This window comes from Gorilla gorilla, chromosome 3 (assembly GCF_029281585.2).
Source record: "Gorilla gorilla gorilla isolate KB3781 chromosome 3, NHGRI_mGorGor1-v2.1_pri, whole genome shotgun sequence".
Classification (NCBI taxonomy): Eukaryota; Metazoa; Chordata; class Mammalia; order Primates; family Hominidae; genus Gorilla; species Gorilla gorilla.
Genome location: NC_073227.2, coordinates 150,178,676 through 150,195,497, shown reverse-complemented (window position 1 = coordinate 150,195,497; position 16,822 = coordinate 150,178,676). Strand labels below are relative to the sequence as shown.

Sequence of the window (16,822 nt, the reverse complement as noted above, 5' to 3'; positions counted from 1 at the left end):
GAGAATGTAAATTGGTTCAGCCACTGTAGAAAGCAGTTTAGATATTTCTCAAAGAACTTAAAATAGAACTACCATGCTACCTTGCAATCCCATTGCTGGGTATATACCCAAAGGAATACAGATTGTTCTACCATAAAGGCAGTTGCTTATTTTCTATTAGTGAGAACTTAGTAACATGTGAACAGACAAGGAAAGCCAGGAAATATAGTCTCCACCTGGATTCCCATGGATCATGCTAAAACAAGATTGGAAAGGGGTGGTGTAAGAATAGGTACTAGGGCAAGTTAGCAAGCTTTGCTGTATTGATGCATTTTCTTTTTTATTTCAATTTATTTTTTATTTGACAAATAAAAATTGTATATATCGTGTAGAATATGTTTTGAAATACATATACATGGTAAAATGACTAAAGCTAATTTACATATGTATTACCTCACATACTTCTTTTGTGGTAAACAAACACTTAAAGGCTACTGTCTTATCAATTTTTAAGAATATAATACATTGTCATTAACTATAGTTACCATGTTGTACAATAGAGCTCTTGAATTTAGTCCTCTTCTCTAACTGAAACTATGTAAACTTTGATCTACATCTCCCCAAACCCCGATAACCTCCAGTCCCTGGTAATCATAATTCTACTCTCTACTTCTGAATTCAACATTTTTAGATTCCACATATGAGTACGGTACAGTCATGCATTGCTTAACAACAGGGTTATATTCTAAGAAATGTGTCCTTAGATGATTTCCTTGTTATACAAACATTATCATCTACTTACACAAATCTAGATGATATAGCTTACTACGCTCCTAAGCTGTATAGAATGGCCTACTGTTCCTGGGCTGCAAATCTGTATAGAATGCTACTGTACTGAAGACTGTAAAGAATTGTAACAGTGTAAGTATCTGTGTATCTAAACATAGAAAAGGCCCAATAAAATATGATATAAAACATTTAAAAAATGGCCTAACTACATAGGGTATTTATCATGAATGAAGTTTTCAGGACTGTTGTTGCTCTGGATAAGTCAGTGAGTGAGTGGCGCGTGAATATGAAGGCCTAGAACATTATTATACAACACTTTGCAAACGCAAACACTGTACACCTAGGCTACACTGAATTGATAAAAAATATTTTCTTTCTTAAATAATTAACCTTAATTTGCTGTAACTTTTTTGTTTGTTTGTTTTTTGTTTTTTTTTGTTTTGAGATGGAGTCTCGCTCTGTCGCCCAGGCTGGAGTGCAGTGGCGTGATCTCGGCTCACTGCAAGCTCGGCCTCCCAGTTTCATGCCATTCTCCTGCCTCAGCCTCCCAAGTAGCTGGGACTACAGGCACCTGCCACCACGCCTGGCTAATTTTTTGTATTTTTAGTAGAGACAGGGTTTCACTGTGTTAGCCAGGATGGTCTTGATCTCCTGACCTTGTGATCCGCCTGCCTCAGCCTCCCAATTTATTGTAACATTTATTTCCACTTTAGAAACTGTTATTTTTTTTAAAAAAATTTGATTCTTGTAATAACACCTTAAGACACAAATACATTGTACAGCAGTAAAAATATTTTCCTTCTTTATATTTTTAGTCTATATGCTTTTTCATATTATTTATTTATTTATTTTACTTTTCAATTTTTTTTTGTCAAAAACTAAGAAACAAACGCACCCATTAACTTAGGCCTACACAGGGGCAGAATCATTATCACTGTCTTCCACCAGTATAACCTGTCCTACTGGAAGGTCTTTAAAGGAAATAACATGAACGTGGTTGTCATCTCCTAGGATAACAATGCCTTCTTCTGGAATTCCTCCTGAAGGACCTGCCTAAGCCTGTTTTACAGTTTGCTATTCTTTTAATATGTAGAAGGAGTATGCTCTAAAATATTGATAAAAAGAATAGTATATTAAATATATAAACCAGTAATATAGTCATTTATCTTTATTATATTATGTATTGCACATAACTATATGTGCTACTGTTTATACTGCTGGTAGCCCAGCAGGTTTGTTTACACCAGCATCACCACAAATATGAGAATAATGTGCTGCACTACAATGTTAGGGTGGTGACTATGAAGTCACTAAGGAATAGAGATTTTTCAGCTTCATTTTCATCTTATGGGAACTCATCCCATATGTGTCCACCATTGACTAAAAGATTATGTGGTACATGACTATATTTGTTTTCTGTCCCTGGCTTGTTTAATATAACATTTAACATAACATCCTTCCTATTCATACATGTTATATTAGTCCATTCTCACACCGCTATGAAGAAATACCCAAGACTGGATAATTTATAAAGAAAAGACGTTTAATTGACTCACAGTTCCACATGGCTGGAGAGGCCTCAGGAAACTTAGAATCATGGTGGAAGGAAAAGTAAACATGTTCGTCTTCACACAGTGGCAGGAGAGAGAAGTGCCAGCAGGGAAGATGCCAGATGCTTATAAAACCATCAGATCTCACTCACTCACTATCACAAGAACAGCATGGGGGAAACCTTCCCCATGATCCGATCACTTCCCATTGGGTCCCTCCCATGACATGTGGGGATTATAGAAACTACAATTCAAGATGAGATTCGGGTGGGGGTACAGCCAAACTATATCATATGTTAACACAAATGGCAGGATTTCCTTCTTTTGTGGCTGAATATTATCCCACTCTGTGTATACACACCACATTTTCTTTATCCCTTCATATGTGGAAGGACATTTAGATTGTTTTTGTATCTCGGCTGTTGTGAATAGTGACGTAGTGAACATGGGTATACCTTTGAGATGCTGATTTTGTCCCCTTTCGATATCTACCCAGTAGTTGGATTGCTGGATCATATGGTTTTTCTATTTTTAATTTTTTGAGGGCCCTCCATACTATTTCCATAATGGCTGTACTAATTTAAATTCCCACCAACAGGGTGTGAGGTTCTCCTTTCTCCACATCTTCTCTAACACTTTCTGATTAGAAAATTTTAAAATATCCATCATTTCAAGTAAATCCGTAAGTACTTTGAAGTTGAGAGTTCCTAGGCATTATTACTCTTTTAAGTTAGTACTGCTTAAAACTTAATCTGGTGAAGAATCCTTCCTCTCTGTGGCCTCTTGCTTTATCAGAATTAAAGCAGTTATGAGCTCAGATCCATTGCATGTGTTACACAGTCCATGATGGTAATGGTAATAAGTGGCAATATTGCACACCTTTTTGAAAGGAACTGGTCAGTGACACTCCCCTTTCTGAACATTACATGGCAAACAAAGAATTCCAAATGATTTATAAATAGCAGTAGATTGTAGCATGGTAACAGAATGGAGATTAGAATGCAGAATATATTTGACAAGCTCACAGAAAATATCAAATCATAATCCCATAATAAGAAAATATGAATTCTTCAGCAATATCCCCATACAGTGCAATTAAAACTTTCATATGTAATCATTCTGACTTGTCTTGGATGCAAGTGTCTTACATGGATCTGCTGTCGTAAAAAAAAAATAAGTGGAATTAGTGTGGGTTATAAAGGTATAACTTCAATTTATGAGATTAAAAAGTTTGTAATTTGGTTTCTAAAATCTTTAAGTTCTAGATTTGCATGTCCCGTTCAATTTATTTTTAAAAATTTTAAAAATATTTGGCAAATAATTGTTAAAGGCTTAGTTTAACTATTGAGGAAATACAATTTGCTTACTTGAGAAGGGTCCCCAATTTGTGAAAATCACTATTTACAGTTGACAGAATGGCAGGATCAAAGGACGAATACTAATTACCCCAAGGTAAAGAACTTGGATATAAATAGGTTAATGTATATTTGTCCACAAAGCAGATGGCTTTATGGTTCAAGAAATGGATAGTATAGTGGACAAATTATCAAGGATCAAAACGGTATTCAATTACTCAATTGCTTCTTGCATGCATTCTTTGTTCCTCTGACAGAAACAAAGAATTTAGCAGAGGGAATAAAATAGTCTATTCCTCCATGAAATTTAAATCCTAGAGAGAAATATCAAGACAATAAACAAATAATTACAATTTTGATGAATGTCATGAAGGGAGATACAGAGAAATTATTAACTGAGGCATCCTATCTACTCAGGGGAGATTCACCAAAAAAAAAGTGAGATCTTAGTTAATACACAAAGGATGATGTAAACCTACCTATGTGTAGAGGTAGTGGTGGTGAACAGGAGTCCTAGGAAGAAGGATTTCCTGTTTTAATGTCTCAGTATGAAAAAAAGTAATTCCATTTGCTTGAAGCATAAGTAAGAGAGTAGAGAGGAGTGAGAGATGAACTTCAACATGTGTAGAGACAAAATTTTGTAGGATATTTTTTTTTCCATACTAAGAACTTGGTACACCTAAAAAATGGCAAAGGGAAATTATTAAAGGGTTTTTGGTAAGGTGAAGGTGTAATTAGACTTGCATTTCTAAACAATGACTCTGTAACAGGGAAAAGTGTAGATTAAAGAAAGATTGGATCTGAACTATAAAGAAGGCCAAGGGGCTCTATCCCTAGTTTGGGCAGTAAAGGGCAGTGGGTGTCTGGCTTACAGCAACGGCAACGGAGGTGAAAACAAGTTGACAAAATGATGGAGAGGGTGTGGATCATTAACATTTGGTGAGTAACTAGTAAGTTAAATTTTTTATTAACATAAAATAATAACATTTGTTGAAGGAAGAGTAAGGAAAAGAGAAGAGTCAAGGATGATTCCAAAACTGCTGGCTTCAACAACTTGGTGTATATCATTATCATTTAATATGTTTTAAAACAGCAGAGGAAGGATAGTTGGGAAGGTGGGGGAGGGTTATGAAACCATTAGTTTAAATTGTGTTTAAGACATCAAAGTAGAACCATCTAGTAAGGCATTAGACATATAATTTGTAGTTCAAGACAAGTTCTAGATTGAAGATAAAAATTCAAGGGTTCTCATCCTATCTTTGGCAGTTGAATCAATGACAGTGGATGAGATTACTTAGGGAGAATATTAATGGACAACAAGTACACATTAAGAAAAGTTAAATCAAGACACAGAATTAAGTGAATGATATTCTTTCACTTTACTAAACAAAGGGCTTATACAAAGTTATTCACATACTTCTCCATTATTAGCATATAACTAGGATCAACAAAAAAAGTAATGATTTTTAAATAATAATTACTTGTTTCAAAGGCAAAATCAGCTAATTTAAAAGTTTGAAGAATTATAAAATATAACAAATAATATAAAATTACTTAGTAATATAAATAAGTTAATTAAAATAAAAATGCCCTAAAGAAGACATTGAATATAACATTCTAGGACTATAAAAATGATTATGTGTCCTAGTAACAGACTGTCTAGTTAATGACACTAAATGTCCCTTATTAGATAATATATTAAAAATTATTTACCTAAAACCCAGTTGTTATTCTGCATATGACTGTCTAGAGATGCTCAAGAAAAGTTCAGGTGAAAATCTGAAACAAGAGGGGAGGAGCCAAGATGGCCGAATAGGAACAGCTCCGGTCTACAGCTCCCAGCGTGAGCGACGCAGAAGACCGGTGATTTCTGCATTTCCATCTGAGGTACCGGGTTCATCTCACTAGGGAGTGCCAGACAGTGGGCACAGGCCAGTGGGTGTGCGCACCGTGCGTGAGCCGAAGCAGGGCGAGGCATTGCCTCACCTGGGAAGTGCAAGGGGTCAGGGAGTTCCCTTTCCGAGTCAAAGAAAGGGGTGACGTACGCACCTGGAAAATCGGGTCATTCCCACCCGAATATTGCGCTTTTCAGACCGGCTTAAAAAACGGCGCACCACGAGACTATATCCCACACCTGGCTCGGAGGGTCCTACGCCCACGGAATCTCGCTGATTGCTAGCGCGGCAGTCTGAGATCAAACTGCAAGGCGGCAGCGAGGCTGGGGGAGGGGCGCCCGCCATTGCCCAGGCTTGCTTAGGTAAACAAAGCAGCTGGGAAGCTCCAACTGGGTGGAGCCCACCACAGCTCAAGGAGGCTTGCCTGCCTCTGTAGGCTCCACCTCTGGGGGCAGGGCACAGACAAACAAAAAGACAGCAGTAACCTCTGCAGACTTAAATGTCCCTGTCTGACAGCTTTGAAGAGAACAGTGGTTCTCCCAGCACACAGCTGGAGATCTGAGAACGGGCAGACTGCCTCCTCAAGTGGGTCCCTGACCCCTGACCCCTGAGCAGCCTAACTGGGAGGCACCCCCAGCAGGGGCACACTGACACCTCACACGGCAGGGTATTCCAACAGACCTGCAGCTGAGGGTCCTGTCTGTTAGAAGGAAAACTAACAAACAGAAAGGACATCCACACCAAGAACCCATCTGTACATCACCATCATCAAAGACCAAAAGTAGATAAAATCACAAAGATGGGGAAAAAACAGAACAGAAAAACTGGAAACTCTAAAACGCAGAGCACCTCTCCTCCTCCAAAGGAATGCAGTTCCTCACCAGCAAGGAACAAAGCTGGATGGAGAATGATTTTGACAAGCTGAGAGAAGAAGGCTTCAGACGATCAAATTACTCTGAGCTACGGGAGGACATTCAAACCAAAGGCAAAGAAGTTGAAAACCTTGAAAAAAATTTAGAAAAATGTATAACTAGAATAACCAATACAGAGAAGTGCTTAAAGGAGCTGATGGAGCTGAAAACCAAGGCTCGAGAACTACGTGAAGAATGCAGAAGCCTCAGGAGCCGATGCGATCAACTGGAAGAAAGGGTATCAGAAATGGAAGATGAAATGAATGAAATGAAGCGAGAAGGGAAGTTTAGAGAAAAAAGAATAAAAAGAAATGACCAAAGCCTCCAAGAAATATGGGACTATGTGAAAAGACCAAATCTACGTCTGATTGGTGTACCTGAAAGTGATGCGGAGAATGGAACCAAGTTGGAAAACACTCTGCAGGATATTATCCAGGAGAACTTCCCCAATCTAGAAAGGCAGGCCAACGTTCAGATTCAGGAAATACAGAGAACGCCACAAAGATACTCCTCGAGAAGAGCAACTCCAAGACACATAATTGTCAGATTCACCAAAGTTGAAATGAAGGAAAAAATGTTAAGGGCAGCCAGAGAGAAAGGTCGGGTTACCCTCAAAGGGAAGCCCATCAGACTAACAGCGGATTTCTCGGCAGAAACCCTACAAGCCAGAAGAGAGTGGGGGCCAATATTCAACATTCTTAAAGAAAAGAATTTTCAACCCAGAATTTCATATCCAGCCAAACTAAGCTTCATAAGTGAAGGAGAAATAAAATACTTTACAGACAAGCAAATGCTGAGAGATTTTGTCACCACCAGGCCTGCCCTAAAAGAGCTCCTGAAGGAAGCGCTAAACATGGAAAGGAACAACCGGTACCAGCCGCTGCAAAATCATGCCAAAATGTAAAGACCATCGAGACTAGGAAGAAACTGCATCAACTAACGAGCAAAATCACCAGCTAACATCATAATGACAGGATCAAATTCACACATAACAATATTAACTTTAAATGTAAATGGACTAAATTCTCCAATTAAAAGACACAGACTGGCAAATTGGATAAAGAGTCAAGACCCATCAGTGTGCTGTATTCAGGAAACCCATCTCACGTGCAGAGACACACATAGGCTCAAAATAAAAGGATGGAGGAAGATCTACCAAGCAAATGGAAAACAAAAAAAGGCAGGGGTTGCAATCCTAGTCTCTGATAAAACAGACTTTAAACCAACAAAGATCAAAAGAGACAAACAAGGCCATTACATAATGGTAAAGGGATCAATTCAACAAGAGGAGCTAACTATCCTAAATATATATGCACCCAATACAGGAGCACCCAGATTCATAAAGCAAGTCCTGAGTGACCTACAAAGAGACTTAGACTCCCACACATTAATAATGGGAGACTTTAACACCCCACTGTCAACATTAGACAGATCAACGAGACAGAAAGTCAACAAGGATACTCAGGAATTGAACTCAGCTCTGCACCAAGCGGACCTAATAGACATCTACAGAACTCTCCACCCCAAATCAACAGAATATACATTTTTTTCAGCACCACACCACACCTATTCCAAAATTGACCACATACTTGGAAGTAAAGCTCTCCTCAGCAAATGTAAAAGAACAGAAATTATAACAAACTATCTCTCAGACCACAGTGCAATCAAACTAGAACTCAGGATTAAAAATCTCACTCAAAGCCGCTCAACTACATGGAAACTGAACAACCTGCTCCTGAATGACTACTGGGTACATAACGAAATGAAGGCAGAAATAAAGATGTTCTTTGAAACCAATGAGAACAAAGACACAACATACCAGAATCTCTGGGATGCATTCAAAGCAGTGTGTAGAGGGAAATTTATAGCACTAAATGCCCACAAGAGAAAGCAGGAAAGATCCAAAATTGACACCCTAACATCACAATTAAAAGAACAAGAAAAGCAAGAGCAAACACATTCAAAAGCTAGCAGAAGGCAAGAAATAACTAAAATCAGAGCAGAACTGAAGGAAATAGAGACACAAAAAACCCCTCAAAAAATCAATGAATCCAGGAGCTGGTTTTTTGAAAGGATCAACAAAATTGATAAACCACTAGCAAGACTAATAAAGAAAAAAAGAGAGAAGAATCAAATAGACACAATAAAAAATGATAAAGGGGATATCACCACCGATCTCACAGAAATACAAACTACCATCAGAGAATACTACAAACACCTCTACGCAAATAAACTAGAAAATCTAGAAGAAATGGATACATTCCTCGACACATACACTCTCCCAAGACTAAACCAGGAAGAAGTTGAATCTCTGAATAGACCAATAACAGGAGCTGAAATTGTGGCAATAATCAATAGTTTACCAACCAAAAAGAGTCCAGGACCAGATGGATTCACAGCCGAATTCTACCAGAGGTACAAGGAGGAACTGGTACCATTCCTTCTGAAACTATTCCAATCAATAGAAAAAGAGGGAATCCTCCCCAACTCATTTTATGAGGCCAGCATCATTCTGATACCAAAGCCGGGCAGACACACAACCAAAAAAGAGAATTTTAGACCAATATCCTTGATGAACATTGATGCAAAAATCCTCAATAAAATACTGGCAAACCGAATCCAGCAGCACATCAAAAAGCTTATCCACCATGATCAAGTGGGCTTCATCCCTGGGATGCAAGGCTGGTTCAATATACGCAAATCAATAAATGTAATCCAGCATATAAACAGAGCCAAAGACAAAAACCACATGATTATCTCAATAGATGCAGAAAAAGCCTTTGACAAAATTCAACAACCCTTCATGCTAAAAACTCATCAATACCTAATAAATTAGGTATTGATGGGACGTATCTCAAAATAATAAGAGCTATCTATGACAAACCCACAGCCAATATCATACTGAATGGGCAAAAACTGGAAGCATTCCCTTTGAAAACTGGCACAAGACAGGGATGCCCTCTCTCCTATTCAACATAGTGTTGGAAGTTCTGGCCAGGGCAATCAGGCAGCAGAAGGAAATAAAGGGTATTCAATTAGGAAAAGAGGAAGTCAAACTGTCCCTGTTTGCAGACGACATGATTGTTTATCTAGAAAACCCCATCGTCTCAGCCCAAAATCTCCTTAAGCTGATAAGCAACTTCAGCAAAGTCTCAGGATACAAAATCAATGTACAAAAATCACAAGCATTCTTATACACCAACAACAGACAAACAGAGAGCCAAATCATGAGTGAACTCCCATTCACAATTGCTTCAAAGAGAATAAAATACCTAGGAATCCAACTTACAAGGGATGTGAAGGACCTCTTCAAGGAGAACTACAAACCACTGCTCAAGGAAATAAAAGAGGATACAAACAAATGGAAGAACATTCCATGCTCATGGGTAGGAAGAATCAATATCGTGAAAATGGCCATACTGCCCAAGGTCATTTACAGATTCAATGCCATCCCCATCAAGCTACCAATGACTTTCTTCACAGAATTGGAAAAAACTACTTTAAAGTTCATATGGAACCAAAAAAGAGCCCGCATCGCCAAGTCAATCCTAAGCCAAAAGAACAAAGCTGGAGGCATCACACTACCTGACTTCAAACTACACTACAAGGCTACAGTAACCAAAACAGCATGGTACTGGTACCAAAACAGAGATATAGATCAATGGAACAGAACAGAGCCCTCAGAAATAACGCCACATACCTAGAACTATCTGATCTTTGACAAACCTGAGAAAAACAAGCAATGGGGAAAGGATTCCCTATTTAATAAATGGTGCTGGGAAAACTGGCTAGCCATATGTAGAAAGCTGAAACTGGATCCCTTCCTTACACCTTATACAAAAATCAATTCAAGATGGATTAAAGATTTAAACATTAGACCTAAAACCATAAAAACCCTAGAAGAAAACCTAGGCATTACCATTCAGGACATAGGCGTGGGCAAGGACTTCATGTCCAAAACACCAAAAGCAATGGCAACAAAAGACAAAATTGACAAATGGGATCTAATTAAACTAAAGAGCTTCTGCACTGCAAAAGAAACTACCATCAGAGTGAACAGGCAACCTACAACATGGGAGAAAATTCTCGCAACCTACTCATCTGACAAAGGGCTAATATCCAGAATCTACAATGAACTCAAACAAATTTACAAGAAAAAAACAAACAACCCCATCAAAAAATGGGCGAAGGACATGAACAGACACTTCTCAAAAGAAGACATTTATGCAGCCAAAAAACACATGAAAAAATGCTCACCATCACCGGCCATCAGAGAAATGCAAATCAAAACCACAAAGAGATATCATCTCACACCAGTTAGAATGGCAATCATTAAAAAGTCAGGAAACAACAGGTGCTGGAGAGGATGTGGAGAAATAGGAACACTTTTACACTGTTGGTGGGACTGTAAACTAGTTCAACCATTGTGGAAGTCAGTGTGGCGATTCCTCAGGGATCTAGAACTAGAAATACTATTTGACCCAACCATCCCATTACTGGGTATATACCCAAAGGACTATAAATCATGCTGCTATAAAGACACATGCACACGTATGTTTATTGCGGCATTATTCACAGTAGCAAAGACTTGGAACCAACCCAAATGTCCAACAATGATAGACTGGATTAAGAAAATGTGGCACATATACACCATGGAATACTATGCAGCCATAAAAAATGATGAGTTCATGTCCTTTGTAGGGACATGGATGAAATTGGAAACCATCATTCTCAGTAAACTATCGCAAGAACAAAAAACCAAACACCGCATATTCTCACTCATAGGTGGGAATTGAACAATGAGATCACATGGACACAGGAAGGGGAATATCACACTCTGGGGACTGTTGTGGGGTGGGAGGAGGGGGGAGGGATAGCATTGGGAGATATACCTAATGCTAGATGACGAGTTAGTGGGTGCAGCGCACCAGCATGGCACATGTATACATATGTAACTAACCTGCACAATGTGCACATGTACCCTAAAACTTAAAGTATAATAAAATAATAATAATAATAATAATAGAAGAGAATATAAAATTATCAAAAAAAAGAAAAAAAAAAGAAAATCTGAAACAAAGTTTCAGGTTGTATTGAAGTGTTTTATTGGGCACAATAGTTCTCATAATAAGAAAATAAGAAGGCACATGTGTACATTTTTGTAGGAATTAACTTTCTTTCTTTAAGACTCATCTTTACTCCTCTTGCTAATACTTAGAGATACTATAGTTATTAAGTTTATGATCCTAAAAAAGTTGGTAACTTTGCCTTAAAAATTAATGTGAAGTAATCTTGGGAGAGGAGAAAAGGATAATAGAGTTACAAGACCTACATTTACATCCTGACTTTACCATTTACTTAAATTTTGTGAACTTCAGTGATTTCATACGAAAAAGTTATAAAAAATACTTCTATTACTGTGCAAACCAATTTGTGAAGAATAAAAAAAGATGAGATAAATGATTACAATATTCAAGGCGGCTTACTTGCTACTTGGAATTGGATCATATAAATAAGGAGAACTATTATCACAAGTTTCAAGGAGAAAAATAAAAAGGAATCTATCTGTGACGTAATAAATTTATTCCGGGGCACTCAGGAGTAAAGAAGAAAGGTCCCAGCTACTAAGCCACCGATAATACTTCTTGAAGACAGCCACACTGACATCAAAGAATAGTATTCTCCTCCATTTTTTACACCTCCACAAAGGGGAAAAAAACATGAAGTAAGGCATAACAGTGGGAGCATAGTACATTTGCATAATTGAAAAGTAAATATTAAAATATCATATGAATGTCCTTGAAATGTTGAAACTCTTTGAAGATCTAGGAAGTATCATTTTAGGCAAATGTTAGCTTTGGAAATCTTACATACAATGTAATAGTTGAAGAATCAGTTAAATATCCATAAGTCAATGTTTTAAATTAAATTAGTCTTTTATTTTTATAAAATTTGTTAATCTAATAAGTAAAACTGACTTGTTTTCTAGGAAGATGACTTATTAATATAATCAGCAATTTCTAAGTTAATTTTTCCCACTTGACTAGTCATTGCTCACACTGGTATTTTTTTCTATGCAATATACCCTTGGCTTTTTCAGATTGGAAGTCACAGGGTTTAAAAGTTTAAGTAACTAGTTGTCCTGAAACTTTTGCTATAATTTTACATCAATATTTAACTCGACACTACAGACAAGTACCCTTACAAGAGCTATATGCAATGTGTGACAAGCGTCTGCAGTATATTGCAAACACAAGTGAAATTAGCTTTCATTTCTCAAAGAAGTCATTAAATAGTAGATGTGAACAATATAAATTACTTCCTGTCATCTTTTACATTTGATCAGTTGAAAGATCCTTTCTAAAATGTGGGGAAGAGGAAAGATACTGGAAGTGTGACACCCCCTTTATGTTCAATTTGAAGATTTGTTCAGTTTTATATTCACACTACTTTCTGATGGTCTGTCTTTTCAAAATGGGATTCTTTTGATAGTCAAGCATCTTGTATCTTATTCCTCCAGGCTAAGATCTCTATTTTCACTGCTTCCTTTGGAAAATTAGAATTTCTGTCTTCCACAATATTAAGTAGAGACTTTTTAAAAGTGCTTATGACTGGACAAAAAATGCATTAGCTGTGAAAACTGACAAGAATTTGTGCTTGTGGAGACAGCAAGAAGCAGCAAAGCCTCTATTACTAACATATTGCTTTTTATTATAAAATATGAGTCCCATTAGTTTTGGGCTACAGCCAAGTCTCTTCTCATAGTTTAAAAAGGAGTTACCTTGACAAGATTCGACTTAAATCACATCTTGATCTATATTACGAACACAAAAGAATCCTTTCTGCATTAAAGTGACAATAAGAGTCTGATTTATAATCCTAAAGCAAAGAAATTTGAAGTAAATCAAATGACTTAGCACTTGTTCCTAGGGTTTTGTTTTTTTTTTCAAGGGTGTGAAATCTAAGAGGAAAAAAAGAATAAATGTTACACCAAGCATTCCGTCTGTATACTCAAGGTATTATGTGGGTATATTAAGCGTGCATTTTCAGTTTAGTGAATTTCAAAGAGATAATTCGAAGTTAGATAACTGTCTTTTCAGAACTACAATGTAATTTGTGGTGCTTCTGTAATTTTGAGTGTGCCTTCTTCTTCCTTTTTTCCTTTCCCTTCCCTTCCTCCCTCCCTCCTTCTGTCTTTTCCTTCCTTCCTTCCTTCCTTCCTTCCTTTCTTTCTTCCCTTTTCTAGAAGCATATTGTGGAAATACATGTTTCATAAACTTAAATACTCTCCAGAAAACTTATTTCTGGTTAACTTAGGTTAACCACCTAGTATTTCCCTACGCATCTAAGCATAATAACCACATGTAAAAGAAAGTATCTCTCCAGAACAAAAAAAGAGACAAACATTTATTTATTTAAAAAATATTCAATCAGTATCAAAAACTGTTCTGAATGCTGGCAAATGAGATGAAATCCATGCCCTCATGGAACTTACATTAAGGGTGAGTCTACCATAAACATGACAATTATATAATATTTATCTCCTGTGTAGGAGGGTACATCAGAGAATGGAAGAAAAAGACGGGGCCATGATATTGGGGGAAAACTTTTGAAAGAAAAAATTATTAAATTGTGCTTTCGGGGTATACTGGGGGCAAAATACGCTCTAAGCTGAAGAAATGCCATGAATAAAAGCCTGTCTTGAGGAAGTATGAAAAAAGAGCAGCTCAGGAAAGATGGTGAAGAGACGTTATGGCGTATTAAGCTAGGCATTTGGGATATCTAGGGTAAGTGCTACTTAGACATAGTTTTGAAACCATAATTCAAGACTTAGGATGACATTCTCTGTAAAAATACCAACCATCGGAAAAATGATGAGTATGGACAGTAAGAATATCTTCATTCTTCCTCAGACACCACATTTCACAGGCAAGAGGAGAAGTGAAACTTCATTCACTTTTTTTTTCTTTATTTTGGTCCTCGGACATCCCCCAATCTCTCTAATATGCACATGGATTAATGCTCTCTAAATACTGACTTAGTAGAAATAACTAAAATAATACAGTAAACTAAATTCAATACTCTTAATATTTAATAGATTGATATGCAAAAATTTTTACATACCAGTAAAATCAGTAAATATTTTTGCAAAATTTTGGTAATACTATGAGTTTTTTTGTTATTTGTTATTTTTTTCTTAGAAATATTTAGAGGATGATTTCTTGGTCAGCGCTCTGCTAAAAGTCCTATTACAATTTGAAAGTGCTTAAATAGTTTCATAAGCAATATAATATGTTTTTAAATTATTAATGCTGTTTCTATGTCTTATTAAAATTAATAAAACAAAAGTTAGTATTTGCATTAAACTGCCAACACTGTTCTGCAGTGGTACTACAACTATTTTGCTTGTGAAAAATCTAATATGATACCTTTATTCTAAATTACTATGATATATATAGAGTTCCACATATTTACTTACATCAAAGTGAAATATGAGACCTTTACTTTGCTACTATATAGTTTTTTATCATGGAAATATTATGTTAAAGTTAATGAAAAGAAATACAAAGAAAGTAAATTATGAATAACTGTGTTTTGTCATTATTTTTAATGGAAAAAACTGCAATTACTTTTGCACCAAACTAACAGCAGTCCTTTATACTACTACCAATACAAGCGTATATTCTAATGAACATAAAACACAGGAACTAATTAGGATTGGACCCAAATTCTCAATACAAGGATTAGGACTAACTTTTGTTTTACTTGTTTTTAAACAATAAACAGGGAGCCTTTGTCATGTTTACATAAAATCAATAGATTTTACTCAAGCAAACAAGTCTACAGTGAAAGAACAGTTGAAGTAGACGATAATTTTTAGGTGATGAAACTCCACACTTTTCAGGAAGCATGTTTTAGAGACTGAGAAGCTAAGATTCCCCCATAATTTTTTAGTGCCAGAGCTGAGACCCCATCCAGCTCTTACCTATAGTGCAGGGGTTTATCCACCACATCACACTGAATGATATACCTTGGGACTGCAGAGTTCGTGTTTAATGCTGTGATGATGACTATAATAACATAGTTTTTACCAAGGACAGCCCAAAATGATAAACCATATCTCTGCCATGAACATTTTTAACGCAACTCAGTGAAGGATTCTCTCCTTACCTTTGAAGGATTCTGCCTTACATTATGCTACTAGATGACATAGGTATTATGAAGAAAAAACCTGAAGAAATATACAAATATAAAAAATATACAATGAAATTATTTCCCTCAAACACATAATAATAACTGTAATATCATAATTATAATAAACTATATTTTAGTAAGAAATTATCTAGTATTATACAAGCAGATGAAGGAGCCTCAATTGGATTCAAGACTGCTTTTGACTGTTTAACACTGCTACAACTGCGTCTACAAGCCACCAGCTTAACTGATTAATAGTCAATCATGTGTCAAATAGTTTAACCAAAATTGTTGCTTGACTTAGTGTATGAAATAGTTGATTGAGGGAGAATAATTAAAGTTGTCAAAGGATATAATCAATTACTTTTCCATAAAAAATATACATATCCCCAAGTATTTTTAGTAACTGTAAAGTAATACAAATAAGACTAGGCTTGAAAGTATAAGGTAAGGTTGAATCCAAGTTCTATCAATTCCCAGTTAAATGTCTTAAGCTAGGCTGTTAAATTGTTTGTCAAGTGCAGTCAGCCTTACCTTATTTATACGCCACAAGTTTAAGAGATTAATATGATAACATATTCTAAGTTGCTTATAAACAAAAACATAGTGTATTTGCATTGGAGGCTATATGAATTGGTTGAAGAAATTGAAATAATCAAGCGGCTGGCAAAATGACTGAATAGGAACAGACCCAGTCTACAGCTTCCAGTGAGACCAATGCAGAAGGTGGGTAATTTCTGCATTTCCAACTGAGGTACCCAGTTTGTCTCATTGGGATTGGTTAGACAGTGGGTGCAGCCCACGGAGGGCAAGCAGGAGCAGGGTAGGGTGTTGCTTCACCTGGGAAGTGCAAGTGCTCTGGGAATTCCCTCCACTAGCCAGGGGAAGCCATGAGGGACTGTGCCATTAGAGACAGTGCTATCTGGCCCAGATGCTATGCTTTTTCCAAGGTTTTCACAACCTGCAGACCAGGAGATTCCCTCAGGTGCATACACTACCAGGGCCTGGGTTTCAAGCATAAAACTAGGCAGCCATTTTGGCAGACACCGAGCTAGCTGCAGGAGTTTCTTTTTTCTTTCTTTCTTTCTTTTTTTTTTTTTTTTTTTTGTACACCAGTTGCCCTGGAACACCAGTGAGACAGAACGATT

At 36.8% G+C, this 16,822-nt stretch overlaps 1 long non-coding RNA gene across 1 annotated transcript in view; it reads right to left on the bottom strand.

Moving 5' to 3' along the window:
* Positions 1 to 15,713, bottom strand: part of LOC134758264 (uncharacterized) — a 30,602-nt gene extending 14,889 nt beyond the window's left edge. Inside the window, exon 1 of the long non-coding RNA XR_010133254.1 lies at positions 15,651 to 15,713. This is a non-coding gene — a long non-coding RNA (uncharacterized lncRNA). The remainder of the gene's footprint in view (positions 1 to 15,650) is intronic.
* Between the last annotated feature and the right edge of the window lie 1,109 nt (positions 15,714 to 16,822).